Source organism: Lepisosteus oculatus, chromosome 14 (assembly GCF_040954835.1).
Source record: "Lepisosteus oculatus isolate fLepOcu1 chromosome 14, fLepOcu1.hap2, whole genome shotgun sequence".
Classification (NCBI taxonomy): Eukaryota; Metazoa; Chordata; class Actinopteri; order Semionotiformes; family Lepisosteidae; genus Lepisosteus; species Lepisosteus oculatus.
In genome coordinates this window covers 30,207,756-30,225,045 of record NC_090709.1, presented here as the reverse complement: position 1 = coordinate 30,225,045, position 17,290 = coordinate 30,207,756, and the positions used below count along the sequence as shown (strand labels likewise).

The following is a 17,290-nucleotide window of genomic DNA, read 5'->3' as shown; positions in this document are numbered from 1 at the left end:
AAGCTAAACAGGGATGGGCCTGGTTAGTACTTGGATGGGAGACCGCCTGGGAATACCAGGTGCTGTAAGCTTTTAAGCGCAGGAGGCGCCCTATCCCCGCTCGCTCGCTCATTCCCCTGTTCACACGTGCAGTGCGGCTTGTCCGTCTGTTTATTTGTCAGCTTTGGCGAGACGCGGGTGCTTGTGTATTAGCGTGAGCGTTTTTTATTCTGATCAGGAACAGTTTTACAAGTCCGCAAAGGATCGAGGAAAGGTTTATCGCCAGCTGAAAAGAGACACAGCGCTTCGGCTGTGGAGACTTGTTCGGCTGGCGTTCGGAGAGTCGCGTTTTTCAGAATTGTATTGAGATCGTTTTCCACAGAGCTCAGATGTCAAAGCACAGCAGCAGCTCTCCACAGCGATCCTCTATAGCGCCCTTTCTCCCGCAGCTCCGTCCTCATTGGAAGGAAGCAAGAGTGAAAGGCTGAAGTGAAATAGAGCGGGGACGAAGGCAGTGAAGAGAGAGAACGTGGGAAGAAGAGAAAAACGCATGGGAAAAAAAGCAGCGTCGTAAAAGAGGTGACGGAGCTGTCCTCTCAATAAGAAGGGTGCCAGCGAGCCTTGCTCTCGCTTACGGCCACACCCCCTTGAGCACACCTGATCTTGTCTGATCTCGGAAACTAAACAGGGATGGGCCTGGTTAGTACTTGGATGGGAGACCGCCTGGGAATACCAGGTGCTGTAAGCTCTTAAGCGCAGTAGGCGCCCTATCCCCGCTCGCTCGCTCATTCCCCTGTTCACACGTGCAGTGCGGCTTGTCCGTCTGTTTATTTGTCAGCTTTGGCGAGACACGGGTGCTTGTGTATTAGCGTGAGCGTTTTTTATTCTGATCAGGAACAGTTTAACAAGTCCGCAAAGGATCGAGGAAAGGTTTATCGCCAGCTGAAAAGAGACACAGCGCTTCGGCTGTGGAGACTTGTTCGGCTGGCGTTCGGAGAGTCGCGTTTTTCAGAAGTGTATTGAGATCGTTTTCCACAGAGCTCAGATGTCAAAGCACAGCAGCAGCTCTCCACAGCGATCCTCTATAGCGCCCTTTCTCCCGCAGCTCCGTCCTCATTGGAAGGAAGCAAGAGTGAAAGGCTGAAGTGAAATAGAGCGGGGACGAAGGCAGTGAAGAGAGAGAACGTGGGAAGAAGAGAAAAACGCAAGGGAAAAAAAGCAGCGTCGTAAAAGAGGTGACGGAGCTGTCCTCTCAATAAGAAGGGTGCCAGCGAGCCTTGCTCTCGCTTACGGCCACACCCCCTTGAGCACGCCTCATCTCGGAAGCTAAACAGGGATGGGCCTGGTTAGTACTTGGATGGGAGACCGCCTGGGAATACCAGGTGCTGTAAGCTTTTAAGCGCAGGAGGCGCCCTATCCCCGCTCGCTCGCTCATTCCCCTGTTCACACGTGCAGTGCGGCTTGTCCGTCTGTTTATTTGTCAGCTTTGGCGAGACACGGGTGCTTGTGTATTAGCGTGAGCGTTTTTTATTCTGATCAGGAACAGTTTTACAAGTCCGCAAAGGATCGAGGAAAGGTTTATCGCCAGCTGAAAAGAGACACAGCGCTTCGGCTGTGGAGACTTGTTCGGCTGGCGTTCGGAGGGTCGCGTTTTTCAGAATTGTATTGAGATCGTTTTCCACAGAGCTCAGATGTCAAAGCAGAGCAGCAGCTCTCCACAGCGATCCTCTATAGCGCCCTTTCTCCCGCAGCTCCGTCCTCATTGGAAGGAAGCAAGAGTGAAAGGCTGAAGTGAAATAGAGCGGGGACGAAGGCAGTGAAGAGAGAGAACGTGGGAAGAAGAGAAAAACGCAAGGGAAAAAGAGCAGCGTCGTAAAAGAGGTGACGGAGCTGTCCTCTCAATAAGAAGGGTGCCAGCGAGCCTTGCTCTTGCTTATGGCCACACCCCCTTGAGCACGCCTGATCTCATCTGATCTCGGAAGCTAAACAGAGATGGGCCTGGTTAGTACTTGGATGGGAGACCGCCTGGGAATACCAGGTGCTGTAAGCTTTTAAGCGCAGGAGGCGCCCTATCCCCGCTCGCTCGCTCATTCCCCTGTTCACACGTGCAGTGCGGCTTGTCCGTCTGTTTATTTGTCAGCTTTGGCGAGACACGGGTGCTTGTGTATTAGCGTGAGCGTTTTTTATTCTGATCAGGAACAGTTTAACAAGTCAGCAAAGGATCGAGGAAAGGTTTATCGCCAGCTGAAAAGAGACACAGCGCTTCGGCTGTGGAGACTTGTTCGGCTGGCGTTCGGAGAGTCGCGTTTTTCAGAATTGTATTGAGATCGTTTTCAACAGAGCTCAGATGTCAAAGCACAGCAGCAGCTCTCCACAGCGATCCTCTATAGCGCCCTTTCTCCCGCAGCTCCGTCCTCATTGGAAGGAAGCAAGAGTGAAAGGCTGAAGTGAAATAGAGCGGGGATGAAGGCAGTGAAGAGAGAGAACGTGGGAAGAAGAGAAAAACGCAAGGGAAAAAAAGCAGCGTTGTAAAAGAGGTGATGGAGCTGTCCTCTCAATAAGAAGGGTGCCAGCGAGCCTTGCGCTTGCTTGCGGCCACACCCCCTTGAGCATGCCTGATCTCGGAAGCTAAATAGGGATGGGCCTGGTTAGTACTTGGATGGGAGACCGCCTGGGAATACCAGGTGCTGTAAGCCTTTAAGCGCAGGAGGCGCCCTATCCCCGCTCGCTCGCTCATTCCCCTGTTCACACGTGCAGTGCGGCTTGTCCGTCTGTTTATTTGTCAGCTTTGGCGAGACACGGGTGCTTGTGTATTAGCGTGAGCGTTTTTTATTCTGATCAGGAACAGTTTTACAAGTCCGCAAAGGATCGAGGAAAGGTTTATCGCCAGCTGAAAAGAGACACAGCGCTTCGGCTGTGGAGACTTGTTCGGCTGGCGTTCGGAGAGTCGCGTTTTTCAGAATTGTATTGAGATCGTTTTCCACAGAGCTCAGATGTCAAAGCACAGCAGCAGCTCTCCAAGCGATCCTCTATAGCGCCCTTTCTCCCGCAGCTCCGTCCTCATTGGAAGGAAGCAAGAGTGAAAGGCTGAAGTGAAATAGAGCGGGGACGAAGGCAGTGAAGAGAGAGAACGTGGGAAGAAGAGAAAAACGCAAGGGAAAAAAAGCAGCGTCGAAAAAGAGGTGACGGAGCTGTCCTCTCAATAAGAAGGGTGCCAGCGAACCTTGCTCTTGCTTACGGCCACACTCCCTTGAGCACGCCTCATCTCGGAAGCTAAACAGGGATGGGCCTGGTTAGTACTTGGATGGGAGACCGCCTGGGAATACCAGGTGCTGTAAGCTTTTAAGCGCAGGAGGCGCCCTATCCCCGCTCGCTCGCTCATTCCCCTGTTCACACGTGCAGTGCGGCTTGTCCGTCTGTTTATTTGTCAGCTTTGGCGAGACACGGGTGCTTGTGTATTAGCGTGAGCGTTTTTTATTCTGATCAGGAACAGTTTTACAAGTCCGCAAAGGATCGAGGAAAGGTTTATCGCCAGCTGAAAAGAGACACAGCGCTTCGGCTGTGGAGACTTGTTCGGCTGGCGTTCGGAGGGTCGCGTTTTTCAGAATTGTATTGAGATCGTTTTCCACAGAGCTCAGATGTCAAAGCAGAGCAGCAGCTCTCCACAGCGATCCTCTATAGCGCCCTTTCTCCCGCAGCTCCGTCCTCATTGGAAGGAAGCAAGAGTGAAAGGCTGAAGTGAAATAGAGCGGGGACGAAGGCAGTGAAGAGAGAGAACGTGGGAAGAAGAGAAAAACGCAAGGGAAAAAGAGCAGCGTCGTAAAAGAGGTGACGGAGCTGTCCTCTCAATAAGAAGGGTGCCAGCGAGCCTTGCTCTTGCTTATGGCCACACCCCCTTGAGCACGCCTGATCTCATCTGATCTCGGAAGCTAAACAGAGATGGGCCTGGTTAGTACTTGGATGGGAGACCGCCTGGGAATACCAGGTGCTGTAAGCTTTTAAGCGCAGGAGGCGCCCTATCCCCGCTCGCTCGCTCATTCCCCTGTTCACACGTGCAGTGCGGCTTGTCCGTCTGTTTATTTGTCAGCTTTGGCGAGACACGGGTGCTTGTGTATTAGCGTGAGCGTTTTTTATTCTGATCAGGAACAGTTTAACAAGTCCGCAAAGGATCGAGGAAAGGTTTATCGCCAGCTGAAAAGAGACACAGCGCTTCGGCTGTGGAGACTTGTTCGGCTGGCGTTCGGAGAGTCGCGTTTTTCAGAATTGTATTGAGATCGTTTTCAACAGAGCTCAGATGTCAAAGCACAGCAGCAGCTCTCCACAGCGATCCTCTATAGCGCCCTTTCTCCCGCAGCTCCGTCCTCATTGGAAGGAAGCAAGAGTGAAAGGCTGAAGTGAAATAGAGCGGGGATGAAGGCAGTGAAGAGAGAGAACGTGGGAAGAAGAGAAAAACGCAAGGGAAAAAAAGCAGCGTTGTAAAAGAGGTGATGGAGCTGTCCTCTCAATAAGAAGGGTGCCAGCGAGCCTTGCGCTTGCTTGCGGCCACACCCCCTTGAGCACGCCTGATCTCGGAAGCTAAATAGGGATGGGCCTGGTTAGTACTTGGATGGGAGACCGCCTGGGAATACCAGGTGCTGTAAGCCTTTAAGCGCAGGAGGCGCCCTATCCCCGCTCGCTCGCTCATTCCCCTGTTCACACGTGCAGTGCGGCTTGTCCGTCTGTTTATTTGTCAGCTTTGGCGAGACACGGGTGCTTGTGTATTAGCGTGAGTGTTTTTTATTCTGATCAGGAACAGTTTTACAAGTCCGCAAAGGATCGAGGAAAGGTTTATCGCCAGCTGAAAAGAGACACAGCGCTTCGGCTGTGGAGACTTGTTCGGCTGGCGTTCGGAGAGTCGCGTTTTTCAGAATTGTATTGAGATCGTTTTCCACAGAGCTCAGATGTCAAAGCACAGCAGCAGCTCTCCAAGCGATCCTCTATAGCGCCCTTTCTCCCGCAGCTCCGTCCTCATTGGAAGGAAGCAAGAGTGAAAGGCTGAAGTGAAATAGAGCGGGGACGAAGGCAGTGAAGAGAGAGAACGTGGGAAGAAGAGAAAAACGCAAGGGAAAAAAAGCAGCGTCGAAAAAGAGGTGACGGAGCTGTCCTCTCAATAAGAAGGGTGCCAGCGAACCTTGCTCTTGCTTACGGCCACACTCCCTTGAGCACGCCTGATCTTGTCTGATCTCGGAAGCTAAACAGGGATGGGCCTGGTTAGTACTTGGATGGGAGACCGCCTGGGAATACCAGGTGCTGTAAGCTTTTAAGCGCAGGAGGCGCCCTATCCCCGCTCGCTCGCTCATTCCCCTGTTCACACGTGCAGTGCGGCTTGTCCGTCTGTTTATTTGTCAGCTTTGGCGAGACGCGGGTGCTTGTGTATTAGCGTGAGCGTTTTTTATTCTGATCAGGAACAGTTTTACAAGTCCGCAAAGGATCGAGGAAAGGTTTATCGCCAGCTGAAAAGAGACACAGCGCTTCGGCTGTGGAGACTTGTTCGGCTGGCGTTCGGAGAGTCGCGTTTTTCAGAATTGTATTGAGATCGTTTTCCACAGAGCTCAGATGTCAAAGCACAGCAGCAGCTCTCCACAGCGATCCTCTATAGCGCCCTTTCTCCCGCAGCTCCGTCCTCATTGGAAGGAAGCAAGAGTGAAAGGCTGAAGTGAAATAGAGCGGGGACGAAGGCAGTGAAGAGAGAGAACGTGGGAAGAAGAGAAAAACGCATGGGAAAAAAAGCAGCGTCGTAAAAGAGGTGACGGAGCTGTCCTCTCAATAAGAAGGGTGCCAGCGAGCCTTGCTCTCGCTTACGGCCACACCCCCTTGAGCACGCCTGATCTTGTCTGATCTCGGAAGCTAAACAGGGATGGGCCTGGTTAGTACTTGGATGGGAGACCGCCTGGGAATACCAGGTGCTGTAAGCTCTTAAGCGCAGTAGGCGCCCTATCCCCGCTCGCTCGCTCATTCCCCTGTTCACACGTGCAGTGCGGCTTGTCCGTCTGTTTATTTGTCAGCTTTGGCGAGACACGGGTGCTTGTGTATTAGCGTGAGCGTTTTTTATTCTGATCAGGAACAGTTTAACAAGTCCGCAAAAGATCGAGGAAAGGTTTATCGCCAGCTGAAAAGAGACACAGCGCTTCGGCTGTGGAGACTTGTTCGGCTGGCGTTCGGAGAGTCGCGTTTTTCAGAAGTGTATTGAGATCGTTTTCCACAGAGCTCAGATGTCAAAGCACAGCAGCAGCTCTCCACAGCGATCCTCTATAGCGCCCTTTCTCCCGCAGCTCCGTCCTCATTGGAAGGAAGCAAGAGTGAAAGGCTGAAGTGAAATAGAGCGGGGACGAAGGCAGTGAAGAGAGAGAACGTGGGAAGAAGAGAAAAACGCAAGGGAAAAAAAGCAGCGTCGTAAAAGAGGTGACGGAGCTGTCCTCTCAATAAGAAGGGTGCCAGCGAGCCTTGCTCTCGCTTACGGCCACACCCCCTTGAGCACGCCTCATCTCGGAAGCTAAACAGGGATGGGCCTGGTTAGTACTTGGATGGGAGACCGCCTGGGAATACCAGGTGCTGTAAGCTTTTAAGCGCAGGAGGCGCCCTATCCCCGCTCGCTCGCTCATTCCCCTGTTCACACGTGCAGTGCGGCTTGTCCGTCTGTTTATTTGTCAGCTTTGGCGAGACACGGGTGCTTGTGTATTAGCGTGAGCGTTTTTTATTCTGATCAGGAACAGTTTTACAAGTCCGCAAAGGATCGAGGAAAGGTTTATCGCCAGCTGAAAAGAGACACAGCGCTTCGGCTGTGGAGACTTGTTCGGCTGGCGTTCGGAGGGTCGCGTTTTTCAGAATTGTATTGAGATCGTTTTCCACAGAGCTCAGATGTCAAAGCAGAGCAGCAGCTCTCCACAGCGATCCTCTATAGCGCCCTTTCTCCCGCAGCTCCGTCCTCATTGGAAGGAAGCAAGAGTGAAAGGCTGAAGTGAAATAGAGCGGGGACGAAGGCAGTGAAGAGAGAGAACGTGGGAAGAAGAGAAAAACGCAAGGGAAAAAGAGCAGCGTCGTAAAAGAGGTGACGGAGCTGTCCTCTCAATAAGAAGGGTGCCAGCGAGCCTTGCTCTTGCTTATGGCCACACCCCCTTGAGCACGCCTGATCTCATCTGATCTCGGAAGCTAAACAGAGATGGGCCTGGTTAGTACTTGGATGGGAGACCGCCTGGGAATACCAGGTGCTGTAAGCTTTTAAGCGCAGGAGGCGCCCTATCCCCGCTCGCTCGCTCATTCCCCTGTTCACACGTGCAGTGCGGCTTGTCCGTCTGTTTATTTGTCAGCTTTGGCGAGACACGGGTGCTTGTGTATTAGCGTGAGCGTTTTTTATTCTGATCAGGAACAGTTTAACAAGTCCGCAAAGGATCGAGGAAAGGTTTATCGCCAGCTGAAAAGAGACACAGCGCTTCGGCTGTGGAGACTTGTTCGGCTGGCGTTCGGAGAGTCGCGTTTTTCAGAATTGTATTGAGATCGTTTTCAACAGAGCTCAGATGTCAAAGCACAGCAGCAGCTCTCCACAGCGATCCTCTATAGCGCCCTTTCTCCCGCAGCTCCGTCCTCATTGGAAGGAAGCAAGAGTGAAAGGCTGAAGTGAAATAGAGCGGGGATGAAGGCAGTGAAGAGAGAGAACGTGGGAAGAAGAGAAAAACGCAAGGGAAAAAAAGCAGCGTTGTAAAAGAGGTGATGGAGCTGTCCTCTCAATAAGAAGGGTGCCAGCGAGCCTTGCGCTTGCTTGCGGCCACACCCCCTTGAGCACGCCTGATATCGGAAGCTAAATAGGGATGGGCCTGGTTAGTACTTGGATGGGAGACCGCCTGGGAATACCAGGTGCTGTAAGCTTTTAAGCGCAGGAGGCGCCCTATCCCCGCTCGCTCGCTCATTCCCCTGTTCACACGTGCAGTGCGGCTTGTCCGTCTGTTTATTTGTCAGCTTTGGCGAGACACGGGTGCTTGTGTATTAGCGTGAGCGTTTTTTATTCTGATCAGGAACAGTTTTACAAGTCTGCAAAGGATCGAGGAAAGGTTTATCGCCAGCTGAAAAGAGACACAGCGCTTCGGCTGTGGAGACTTGTTCGGCTGGCGTTCGGAGAGTCGCGTTTTTCAGAATTGTATTGAGATCGTTTTCCACAGAGCTCAGATGTCAAAGCACAGCAGCAGCTCTCCACAGCGATCCTCTATAGCGCCCTTTCTCCCGCAGCTCCGTCCTCATTGGAAGGAAGCAAGAGTGAAAGGCTGAAGTGAAATAGAGCGGGGACGAAGGCAGTGAAGAGAGAGAACGTGGGAAGAAGAGAAAAACGCAAGAGAAAAAAAGCAGCGTCGTAAAAGAGGTGACGGAGCTGTCCTCTCAATAAGAAGGGTGCCAGCGAGCCTCGCTCTCGCTTACGGCCACACCCCCTTGAGCACGCCTGATCTCGTCTGATCTCGGAAGCTAAACAGGGATGGGCCTGGTTAGTACTTGGATGGGAGACCGCCTGGGAATACCAGGTGCTGTAAGCTTTTAAGCAAAGGAGGCGCCCTATCCCCGCTCGCTCGCTCACTCCCCTGTTCACACGAGCAGTGCGGCTTGTCCGTCTGTTTATTTGTCAGCTTTGGCGAGACACGGGTGCTTGTGTATTAGCGTGAGCGTTTTTTATTCTGATCAGGAACAGTTTTACAAGTCCGCAAAGGATCGAGGAAAGGTTTATCGCCAGCTGAAAAGAGACACAGCGCTTCGGCTGTGGAGACTTGTTCGGCTGGCGTTCGGAGAGTCGCGTTTTTCAGAATTGTATTGAGATCGTTTTCCACAGAGCTCAGATGTCAAAGCACAGCAGCAGCTCTCCAAGCGATCCTCTATAGCGCCCTTTCTCCCGCAGCTCCGTCCTCATTGGAAGGAAGCAAGAGTGAAAGGCTGAAGTGAAATAGAGCGGGGACGAAGGCAGTGAAGAGAGAGAACGTGGGAAGAAGAGAAAAACGCAAGGGAAAAAAAGCAGCGTCGAAAAAGAGGTGACGGAGCTGTCCTCTCAATAAGAAGGGTGCCAGCGAACCTTGCTCTTGCTTACGGCCACACTCCCTTGAGCACGCCTGATCTTGTCTGATCTCGGAAGCTAAACAGGGATGGGCCTGGTTAGTACTTGGATGGGAGACCGCCTGGGAATACCAGGTGCTGCAAGCTTTTAAGCGCAGGAGGCGCCCTATCCCCGCTCGCTCGCTCATTCCCCTGTTCACACGTGCAGTGCGGCTTGTCCGTCTGTTTATTTGTCAGCTCTGGCGAGACACGGGTGCTTGTGTATTAGCGTGAGCGTTTTTTATTCTGATCAGGAACAGTTTTACAAGTCCGCATAGGATCGAGGAAAGGTTTATCGCCAGCTGAAAAGAGACACAGCGCTTCGGCTGTGGAGACTTGTTCGGCTGGCGATCGGAGAGTCGCGTTTTTCAGAATTGTATTGAGATCGTTTTCCACAGAGCTCAGATGTCAAAGCACAGCAGCAGCTCTCCACAGCGATCCTCTATAGCGCCCTTTCTCCCGCAGCTCCGTCCTCATTGGAAGGAAGCAAGAGTGAAAGGCTGAAGTGAAATAGAGCGGGGACGAAGGCAGTGAAGAGAGAGAACGTGGGAAGAAGAGAAAAACGCAAGGGAAAAAAAGCAGCGTCGTAAAAGAGGTGACGGAGCTGTCCTCTCAATAAGAAGGGTGCCAGCGAGCCTTGCTCTCGCTTATGGCCACACCCCCTTGAGCACGCCTGATCTCGTCTGATTTCGGAAGCTAAACAGGGATGGGCCTGGTTAGTACTTGGATAGGAGACCGCCTGGGAATACCAGGTGCTGTAAGCTTTTAAGCGCAGGAGGCGCCCTATCCCCGCTCGCTCGCTCATTCCCCTGTTCACACGTGCAGTGCGGCTTGTCCGTCTATTTGTCAGCTTTGGCGAGACACGGGTGCTTGTGTGTTAGCGTGAGCGTTTTTTATTCTGATCAGGAACAGTTTTACAAGACCGCAAAGGATCGAGGAAAGGTTAATCGCCAGCTGAAAAGAGACACAGCGCTTCGGCTGTGGAGACTTGTTCGGCTGGCGTTCGGAGAGTCGCGTTTTTCAGAATTGTATTGAGATCGTTTTCCACAGAGCTCAGATGTCAAAGCACAGCAGCAGCTCTCCACAGCGATCCTCTATAGCGCCCTTTCTCCCGCAGCTCCGTCTTCATTGGAAGGAAGCAAGAGTGAAAGGCTGAAGTGAAATAGAGCGGGGACGAAGGCAGTGAAGAGAGAGAACGTGGGAAGAAGAGAAAAACGCAAGGGAAAAAAAGCAGCGTCGTAAAAGAGGTGACGGAGCTGTCCTCTCAATAAGAAGGGTGCCAGCGAGCCTTGCTCTCGCTTACGGCCACACCCCCTTGACCACGCCTGATCTCATCTGATCTTGGAAGCTAAACAGGGATGGGCCTGGTTAGTACTTGGATGGGAGACCGCCTGGGAATACCAGGTGCTGTAAGCTTTTAAGCGCAGGAGGCGCCCTATCCCCGCTCGCTCGCTCATTCCCCTGTTCACACGTGCAGTGCGGCTTGTCCGTCTGTTTATTTGTCAGCTTTGGCGAGACACGGGTGCTTGTGTATTAGCGTGAGCGTTTTTTATTCTGATCAGGAACAGTTTAACAAGTCCGCAAAGGATCGAGGAAAGGTTTATCGCCAGCTGAAAAGAGACACAGCGCTTCGGCTGTGGAGACTTGTTCGGCTGGCGTTCGGAGAGTCGCGTTTTTCAGAATTGTATTGAGATCGTTTTCCACAGAGCTCAGATGTCAAAGCACAGCAGCAGCTCTCCACAGCGATCCTCTATAGCGCCCTTTCTCCCGCAGCTCCGTCCTCATTGGAAGGAAGCAAGAGTGAAAGGCTGAAGTGAAATAGAGCGGGGACGAAGGCAGTGAAGAGAGAGAACGTGGGAAGAAGAGAAAAACGCAAGGGAAAAAAAGCAGCGTCGTAAAAGAGGTGACGGAGCTGTCCTCTCAATAAGAAGGGTGCCAGCGAGCCTTGCTCTCGCTTACGGCCACACCCCCTTGAGCACGCCTGATCTCATCTGATCTCGGAAGCTAAACAGGGATGGGCCTGGTTAGTACTTGGGTGGGAGACCGCCTGGGAATACCAGGTGCTGTAAGCTTTTAAGCGCAGGAGGCGCCCTATCCCCGCTCGCTCGCTCATTCCCCTGTTCACACGTGCAGTGCGGCTTGTCCGTCTGTTTATTTGTCAGCTTTGGCGAGACACGGGTGCTTGTGTATTAGCGTGAGCGTTTTTTATTCTGATCAGGAACAGTTTTACAAGTCTGCAAAGGATCGAGGAAAGGTTTATCGCCAGCTGAAAAGAGACAGCGCTTCGGCTGTGGAGACTTGTTCGGCTGGCGTTCGGAGAGTCGCGTTTTTCAGAATTGTATTGAGATCGTTTTCCACAGAGCTCAGATGTCAAAGCACAGCAGCAGCTCTCCACAGCGATCCTCTATAGCGCCCTTTCTCCCGCAGCTCCGTCCTCATTGGAAGGAAGCAAGAGTGATAGGCTGAAGTGAAATAGAGCGGGGACGAAGGCAGTGAAGAGAGAGAACGTGGGAAGAAGAGAAAAACGCAAGAGAAAAAAAGCAGCGTCGTAAAAGAGGTGACGGAGCTGTCCTCTCAATAAGAAGGGTGCCAGCGAGCCTTTTGCTCGCTTACGGCCACACCCCCTTGAGCACGCCTGATCTCGTCTGATCTCGGAAGCTAAACAGGGATGGGCCTGGTTAGTACTTGGATGGGAGACCGCCTGGGAATACCAGGTGCTGTAAGCTTTTAAGCGCAGGAGGCGCCCTATCCCCGCTCGCTCGCTCATTCCCCTGTTCACACGTGCAGTGCGGCTTGTCCGTCTCTTTATTTGTCAGCTTTGGCGAGACACGGGTGCTTGTGTATTAGCGTGAGCGTTTTTTATTCTGATCAGGAACAGTTCTACAAGTCCGCAAAGGATCGAGGAAAGGTTTATCGCCAGCTGAAAAGAGACACAGCGCTTCGGCTGTGGAGACTTGTTCGGCTGGCGTTCGGAGAGTCGCGTTTTTCAGAATTGTATTGAGATCGTTTTCCACAGAGCTCAGATGTCAAAGCACAGCAGCAGCTCTCCACAGCGATCCTCTATAGCGCCCTTTCTCCCGCAGCTCCGTCCTCTTTGGAAGGAAGCAAGAGTGAAAGGCTGAAGTGAAATAGAGCGGGGACGAAGGCAGTGAAGAGAGAGAACGTGGGAAGAAGAGAAAAACGCAAGGGAAAAATAGCAGCGTCGTAAAAGAGGTGACGGAGCTGTCCTCTCAATAAGAAGGGTGCCAGCGAGACTTGCTCTCGCTTACGGCCACACCACCTTGAGCACGCCTGATCTCGTCTGATCTCGGAAACTAAACAGGGATGGGCCTGGTTAGTACTTGGATGGGAGACCGCCTGGGAATACCAGGTGCTGTAAGCTTTTAAGCGCAGAAGGCGCCCTATCCCCGCTCGCTCGCTCATTCCCCTGTTCACACGTGCAGTGCGGCTTGTCCGTCTCTTTATTTGTCAGCTTTGGCGAGACACGGGTGCTTGTGTATTAGCGTGAGCGTTTTTTATTCTGATCAGGAACAGTTTTACAAGTCCGCAAAGGATCGAGGAAAGGTTTATCGCCAGCTGAAAAGAGACACAGCGCTTCGGCTGTGGAGACTTGTTCGGCTGGCGTTCGGAGAGTCGCGTTTTTCAGAATTGTATTGAGATCGTTTTCCACAGAGCTCAGATGTCAAAGCACAGCAGCAGCTCTCCACAGCGATCCTCTATAGCGCCCTTTCTCCCGCAGCTCCGTCCTCATTGGAAGGAAGCAAGAGTGAAAGGCTGAAGTGAAATAGAGCTGGGACGAAGGCAGTGAAGAAAGAGAACGTGGGAAGAAGAGAAAAACGCAAGGGAAAAAAAGCAGCGTCGTAAAAGAGGTGACGGAGCTGTCCTCTCAATAAGAAGGGTGCCAGCGAGCCTTGCTCTCGCTTACGGCCACACCCCCTTGAGCATGCCTGATCTCGTCTGATCTCGGAAGCTAAACAGGGATGGGCCTGGTTAGTACTTGGATGGGAGACCGCCTGGGAATACCAGGTGCTGTAAGCTTTTAAGCGCAGGAGGCGCCCTATCCCCGCTCGCTCGCTCATTCCCCTCTTCACACGTGAAGTGCGGCTTGTCCGTCTGTTTATTTGTCAGCTTTGGCGAGACACGGGTGCTTGTGTATTAGCGTGAGCGTTTTTTATTCTGATCAGGAACAGTTTTACAAGTCCGCAAAGGATCGAGGAAAGGTTTATCACCAGCTGAAAAGAGACACAGCGCTTCGGCTGTGGAGACTTGTTCGGCTGTCGTTCGGAGAGTTGCGTTTTTCAGAATTGTATTGAGATCGTTTTCCACAGAGCTCAGATGTCAAAGCACAGCAGCAGCTCTCCACAGCGATCCTCTATAGCGCCCTTTCTCCCGCAGCTCCGTCCTCATTGGAAGGAAGCAAGAGTGAAAGGCTGAAGTGAAATAGAGCGGGGACGAAGGCAGTAAAGAGAGAGAACGTGGGAAGAAGAAAAAAACGCAAGGGAAAAAAAGCAGCGTAGTAAAAGACGTGACGAAGCTGTCCTCTCAATAAGAAGGGTGCCAGCGAGCCTTGCTCTTGCTTACGGCCACACGCCCTTGAGCACGCCTGATCTCGTCTGATCTCGGAAGCTAAACAGGAATGGGCCTGGTTAGTACTTGGATGGGAGACCGCCTGGGATACCAGGTGCTGTAAGCTTTTAAGCGCAGGAGGCGCCTTATCCCGCTCGCTCGCTCAGTCCCCTGTTCACACATGCAGTGCGGCTTGTCCGTCTGTTTATTTGTCAGCTTTGGCGAGACACGGGTGCTTGTGTATTAGCGTGAGCGTTTTTTATTCTGATCAGGAACAGTTTTACAAGTCCGCAAAGGATCGAGGAAAGGTTTATCGCCAGCTGAAAAGAGACACAGCGCTTCGGCTGTGGAGACTTGTTCGGCTGGCGTTCGGAGAGTCGCGTTTTTCAGAATTGTATTGAGATCGTTTTCCACAGAGCTCAGATGTCAAAGCACAGCAGCAGCTCTCCACAGCGATCCTCTATAGCGCCCTTTCTCCCGCAGCTCTGTCCTCATTGGAAGGAAGCAAGAGTGAAAGGCTGAAGTGAAATAGAGCGGGGACGAAGGCAGTGAAGAGAGAGAACGTGGGAAGAAGAGAAAAACGCAAGGGAAAAAAAGCAGCGTAGTAAAAGAGGTGACGAAGCTGTCCTCTCAATAAGAAGGGTGCCAGCGAGCCATGCTCTTGCTTAGGGCCACAGCTCCTTGAGTACGCCTGATCTCGTCTGATCTCGGAAGCTAAACAGGAATGGGCCTGGTTAGTACTTGGATGGGAGACCGCCAGGGAAAACCAGGTGCTGTAAGCTTTTAAGCGCAGGAGGCGCCCTATCCCCGCTCGCTCGCTCATTCCCCTGTTCACACATGAAGTGCGGCTTGTCCGTCTGTTTATTTGTCAGCTTTGGCGAGACACGGGTGCTTGTGTATTAGCGTGAGCGTTTTTTATTCTGATCAGGAACAGTTTTACAAGTCCGCAAAGGATCGAGGAAAGGTTTATCGCCAGCTGAAAAGAGACACAGCGCTTCGGCTGTGGAGACTTGTTCGGCTGGCGTTCGGAGAGTCGCGTTTTTCAGAATTGTATTGAGATCGTTTTCCACAGAGCTCAGATGTCAAAGCACAGCAGCAGCTCTCCACAGCGATCCTCTATAGCGCCCTTTCTCCCGCAGCTCCGTCCTCATTGGAAGGAAGCAAGAGTGAAAGGCTGAAGTGAAATAGAGTGGGGACGAAGGCAGTGAAGAGAGAGAACGTGGAAAGAAGAGAGAAACGCAAGGGAAAAAAGCAGCGTCGTAAAAGAGGTGATGGAGCTGTCCTCTCAATAAGAAGGGTGCCAGCGAGCCTTGCTCTCGCTTACGGCCACACCCCCTTGAGCACGCCTGATCTCGTCTGATCTCGGAAGCTAAACAGGGATGGGAGACCGCCTGGGAATACCAGGTGCTGTAAGCTTTTAAGCGCAGGAGGCGCCCTATCCCCGCTCGCTCGCTCATTCCCCTGTTCACACGTGCAGTGCGGCTTGTCCGTCTGTTTATTTGTCAGCTTTGGCGAGACACGGGTGCTTGTGTATTAGCGTGAGCGTTTTTTATTCTGATCAGGAACAGTTTTACAAGTCCGCAAAGGATCGAGGAAAGGTTTATCGCCAGCTGAAAAGAGACACAGCGCTTCGGCTGTGGAGACTTGTTCGGCTGGCGTTCGGAGAGTCGCGTTTTTCAGAATTGTATTGAGATCGTTTTCCACAGAGCTCAGATGTCAAAGCACAGCAGCAGCTCTCCACAGCGATCCTCTATAGCGCCCTTTCTCCCGCAGCTCCGTCCTCATTGGAAGGAAGCAAGAGTGAAAGGCTGAAGTGAAATAGAGCGGGGACGAAGGCAGTGAAGAGAGAGAACGTGGGAAGAAGAGAAAAACGCAAGGGAAAAAAAGGAGCGTCGTAAAAGAGGTGACGGAGCTGTCCTCTCAATAAGAAGGGTGCCAGCGAGCCTTGCTCTCGCTTACGGCCACACCCCCTTGAGCACGCCCGATCTCGTCTGATCTCGGAAGCTAAACAGGGATGGGCCTGGTTAGTACTTGGGTGGGAGACCGCCTGGGAATACCAGGTGCTGTAAGCTTTTAAGCGCAGGAGGCGCCCTATCCCCGCTCGCTCGCTCATTCCCCGGTTCACACGTGCAGTGCGGCTTGTCCGTCTGTTTATTTCTCAGCTTTGGCGAGACACGGGTGCTTGTGTATTAGCGTGAGCGTTTTTTATTCTGATCAGGAACAGTTTTACAAGTCCGCAAAGGATCGAGGAAAGGTTTATCGCCAGCTGAAAAGAGACACAGCGCTTCGGCTGTGGAGACTTGTTCGGCTGGCGTTCGGAGAGTCGCGTTTTTCAGAATTGTATTGAGATCGTTTTCCACAGAGCTCAGATGTCAAAGCACAGCAGCAGCTCTCCACAGCGATCCTCTATAGCGCCCTTTCTCCCGCAGCTCCGTCCTCATTGGAAGGAAGCAAGAGTGAAAGGCTGAAGTGAAATAGAGCGGGGACGAAGGCAGTGAAGAGAGAGAACGTGGGAAGAAGAGAAAAACGCAAGGGAAAAAAAGCAGCGTCGTAAAAGAGGTGACGGAGCTGTCCTCTCAATAAGAAGGGTGCCAGCGAACCTTGCACTCGCTTACGGCCACACCCCCTTGAGCACGCCTGATCTCGTCTGATCTCGAAAACTAAACAGGGATGGGCCTGGTTAGTACTTGGATGGGAGACCGCCTGGGAATACCAGGTGCTGTAAGCTTTTAAGCGCAGGAGGCGCCCTATCCCCGCTCGCTCGCTCATTCCCCTGTTCACACGTGCAGTGCGGCTTGTCCGTCTGTTTATTTGCCAGCTTTGGCGAGACACGGGTGCTTGTGTATTAGCGTGAGCGTTTTTTATTCTGATCAGGAACAGTTTTACAAGTCCGCAAAGGATCGAGGAAAGGTTTATCGCCAGCTGAAAAGAGACACAGCGCTTCGGCTGTGGAGACTTGTTCGGCTGGCGTTCGGAGAGTCGCGTTTTTCAGAATTGTATTGAGATCGTTTTCCACAGAGCTCAGATGTCAAAGCACAGCAGCAGCTCTCCACAGCGATCCTCTATAGCGCCCTTTCTCCCGCAGCCCCGTCCTCTTTGGAAAGAAGCAAGAGTGAAAGGCTGAAGTGAAATAGAGCGGGGACGAAGGCAGTGAAGAGAGAGAACGTGGGAAGAAGAGAAAAACGCAAGGGAAAAAAAGCAGCGTCGTAAAAGAGGTGACGGAGCTGTCCTCTCAATAAGAAGGGTGCCAGCGAGCCTTGCTCTCGCTTACGGCCACACCCCCTTGAGCACGCCTGATCTCGTCTGATCTCGGAAGCTAAACAGGGATGGGCCTGGTTAGTACTTGGATGGGAGACCGCCTGGGAATACCAGGTGCTGTAAGCCTTTAAGCGCAGGAGGCGCCCTATCCCTGCTCGCTCGCTCATTCCCCTGTTCACACGTGCAGTGCGGCTTGTCCGTCTGTTAATTTGTCAGCTTTGGCGAGACACAGGTGCTTGTGTATTAGCGTGAGCGTTTTTTATTCTGATCATGAACAGTTTTACAAGTCCGCAAAGGATCGAGGAAAGGTTTATCGCCAGCTGAAAAGAGACACAGCGCTTCGGCTGTGGAGACTTTATTAATAAGGCCCCTCAGTAGTTGA

General features: G+C 52.3%; 12 non-coding genes and 14 pseudogenes across 12 annotated transcripts; all 26 read left to right on the top strand.

The window, feature by feature from the left end:
- Positions 1-71, top strand: part of LOC138217759 (5S ribosomal RNA) — a 119-nt pseudogene extending 48 nt beyond the window's left edge.
- Positions 72-608: 537 nt separating this feature from the next.
- Positions 609-727, top strand: LOC138217774 (5S ribosomal RNA; annotated as a pseudogene).
- Positions 728-1,264: 537 nt separating this feature from the next.
- LOC138219140 (5S ribosomal RNA) lies at positions 1,265-1,373 on the top strand (annotated as a pseudogene).
- Positions 1,374-1,910: 537 nt separating this feature from the next.
- Positions 1,911-2,029, top strand: LOC138216926 (5S ribosomal RNA). Its single transcript, XR_011180639.1, has one exon. It is a non-coding gene; the product is annotated as a 5S ribosomal RNA (ribosomal RNA).
- A 537-nt stretch (positions 2,030-2,566) lies between these two features.
- Positions 2,567-2,675, top strand: LOC138219132 (5S ribosomal RNA; annotated as a pseudogene).
- A 536-nt stretch (positions 2,676-3,211) lies between these two features.
- On the top strand, positions 3,212-3,320 carry LOC138219217 (5S ribosomal RNA; annotated as a pseudogene).
- Positions 3,321-3,857: 537 nt separating this feature from the next.
- On the top strand, positions 3,858-3,976 carry LOC138216925 (5S ribosomal RNA). Its single transcript, XR_011180638.1, has one exon. It is a non-coding gene; the product is annotated as a 5S ribosomal RNA (ribosomal RNA).
- A 537-nt stretch (positions 3,977-4,513) lies between these two features.
- LOC138219056 (5S ribosomal RNA) lies at positions 4,514-4,622 on the top strand (annotated as a pseudogene).
- A 536-nt stretch (positions 4,623-5,158) lies between these two features.
- Positions 5,159-5,277, top strand: LOC138217758 (5S ribosomal RNA; annotated as a pseudogene).
- A 537-nt stretch (positions 5,278-5,814) lies between these two features.
- Positions 5,815-5,933, top strand: LOC138216884 (5S ribosomal RNA). The gene has a single exon (XR_011180597.1). It is a non-coding gene; the product is annotated as a 5S ribosomal RNA (ribosomal RNA).
- Positions 5,934-6,470: 537 nt separating this feature from the next.
- LOC138219139 (5S ribosomal RNA) lies at positions 6,471-6,579 on the top strand (annotated as a pseudogene).
- A 537-nt stretch (positions 6,580-7,116) lies between these two features.
- On the top strand, positions 7,117-7,235 carry LOC138216924 (5S ribosomal RNA). The gene has a single exon (XR_011180637.1). It is a non-coding gene; the product is annotated as a 5S ribosomal RNA (ribosomal RNA).
- A 537-nt stretch (positions 7,236-7,772) lies between these two features.
- Positions 7,773-7,881, top strand: LOC138219175 (5S ribosomal RNA; annotated as a pseudogene).
- A 537-nt stretch (positions 7,882-8,418) lies between these two features.
- Positions 8,419-8,537, top strand: LOC138244536 (5S ribosomal RNA). The gene has a single exon (XR_011193151.1). It is a non-coding gene; the product is annotated as a 5S ribosomal RNA (ribosomal RNA).
- Positions 8,538-9,073: 536 nt separating this feature from the next.
- On the top strand, positions 9,074-9,192 carry LOC138218454 (5S ribosomal RNA; annotated as a pseudogene).
- Positions 9,193-9,729: 537 nt separating this feature from the next.
- On the top strand, positions 9,730-9,848 carry LOC138218252 (5S ribosomal RNA; annotated as a pseudogene).
- Positions 9,849-10,381: 533 nt separating this feature from the next.
- On the top strand, positions 10,382-10,500 carry LOC138245454 (5S ribosomal RNA). Its single transcript, XR_011194064.1, has one exon. It is a non-coding gene; the product is annotated as a 5S ribosomal RNA (ribosomal RNA).
- A 537-nt stretch (positions 10,501-11,037) lies between these two features.
- On the top strand, positions 11,038-11,156 carry LOC138218034 (5S ribosomal RNA). Its single transcript, XR_011181465.1, has one exon. It is a non-coding gene; the product is annotated as a 5S ribosomal RNA (ribosomal RNA).
- Positions 11,157-11,691: 535 nt separating this feature from the next.
- Positions 11,692-11,810, top strand: LOC138244535 (5S ribosomal RNA). The gene has a single exon (XR_011193150.1). It is a non-coding gene; the product is annotated as a 5S ribosomal RNA (ribosomal RNA).
- A 537-nt stretch (positions 11,811-12,347) lies between these two features.
- Positions 12,348-12,466, top strand: LOC138216218 (5S ribosomal RNA). Its single transcript, XR_011179930.1, has one exon. It is a non-coding gene; the product is annotated as a 5S ribosomal RNA (ribosomal RNA).
- A 537-nt stretch (positions 12,467-13,003) lies between these two features.
- LOC138245492 (5S ribosomal RNA) lies at positions 13,004-13,122 on the top strand. The gene has a single exon (XR_011194102.1). It is a non-coding gene; the product is annotated as a 5S ribosomal RNA (ribosomal RNA).
- A 537-nt stretch (positions 13,123-13,659) lies between these two features.
- On the top strand, positions 13,660-13,777 carry LOC138218854 (5S ribosomal RNA; annotated as a pseudogene).
- A 536-nt stretch (positions 13,778-14,313) lies between these two features.
- On the top strand, positions 14,314-14,432 carry LOC138218781 (5S ribosomal RNA; annotated as a pseudogene).
- A 1,171-nt stretch (positions 14,433-15,603) lies between these two features.
- LOC138244396 (5S ribosomal RNA) lies at positions 15,604-15,722 on the top strand. Its single transcript, XR_011193009.1, has one exon. It is a non-coding gene; the product is annotated as a 5S ribosomal RNA (ribosomal RNA).
- Positions 15,723-16,259: 537 nt separating this feature from the next.
- LOC138217942 (5S ribosomal RNA) lies at positions 16,260-16,378 on the top strand (annotated as a pseudogene).
- A 537-nt stretch (positions 16,379-16,915) lies between these two features.
- Positions 16,916-17,034, top strand: LOC138218345 (5S ribosomal RNA). The gene has a single exon (XR_011181495.1). It is a non-coding gene; the product is annotated as a 5S ribosomal RNA (ribosomal RNA).
- Positions 17,035-17,290: the final 256 nt, after the last annotated feature.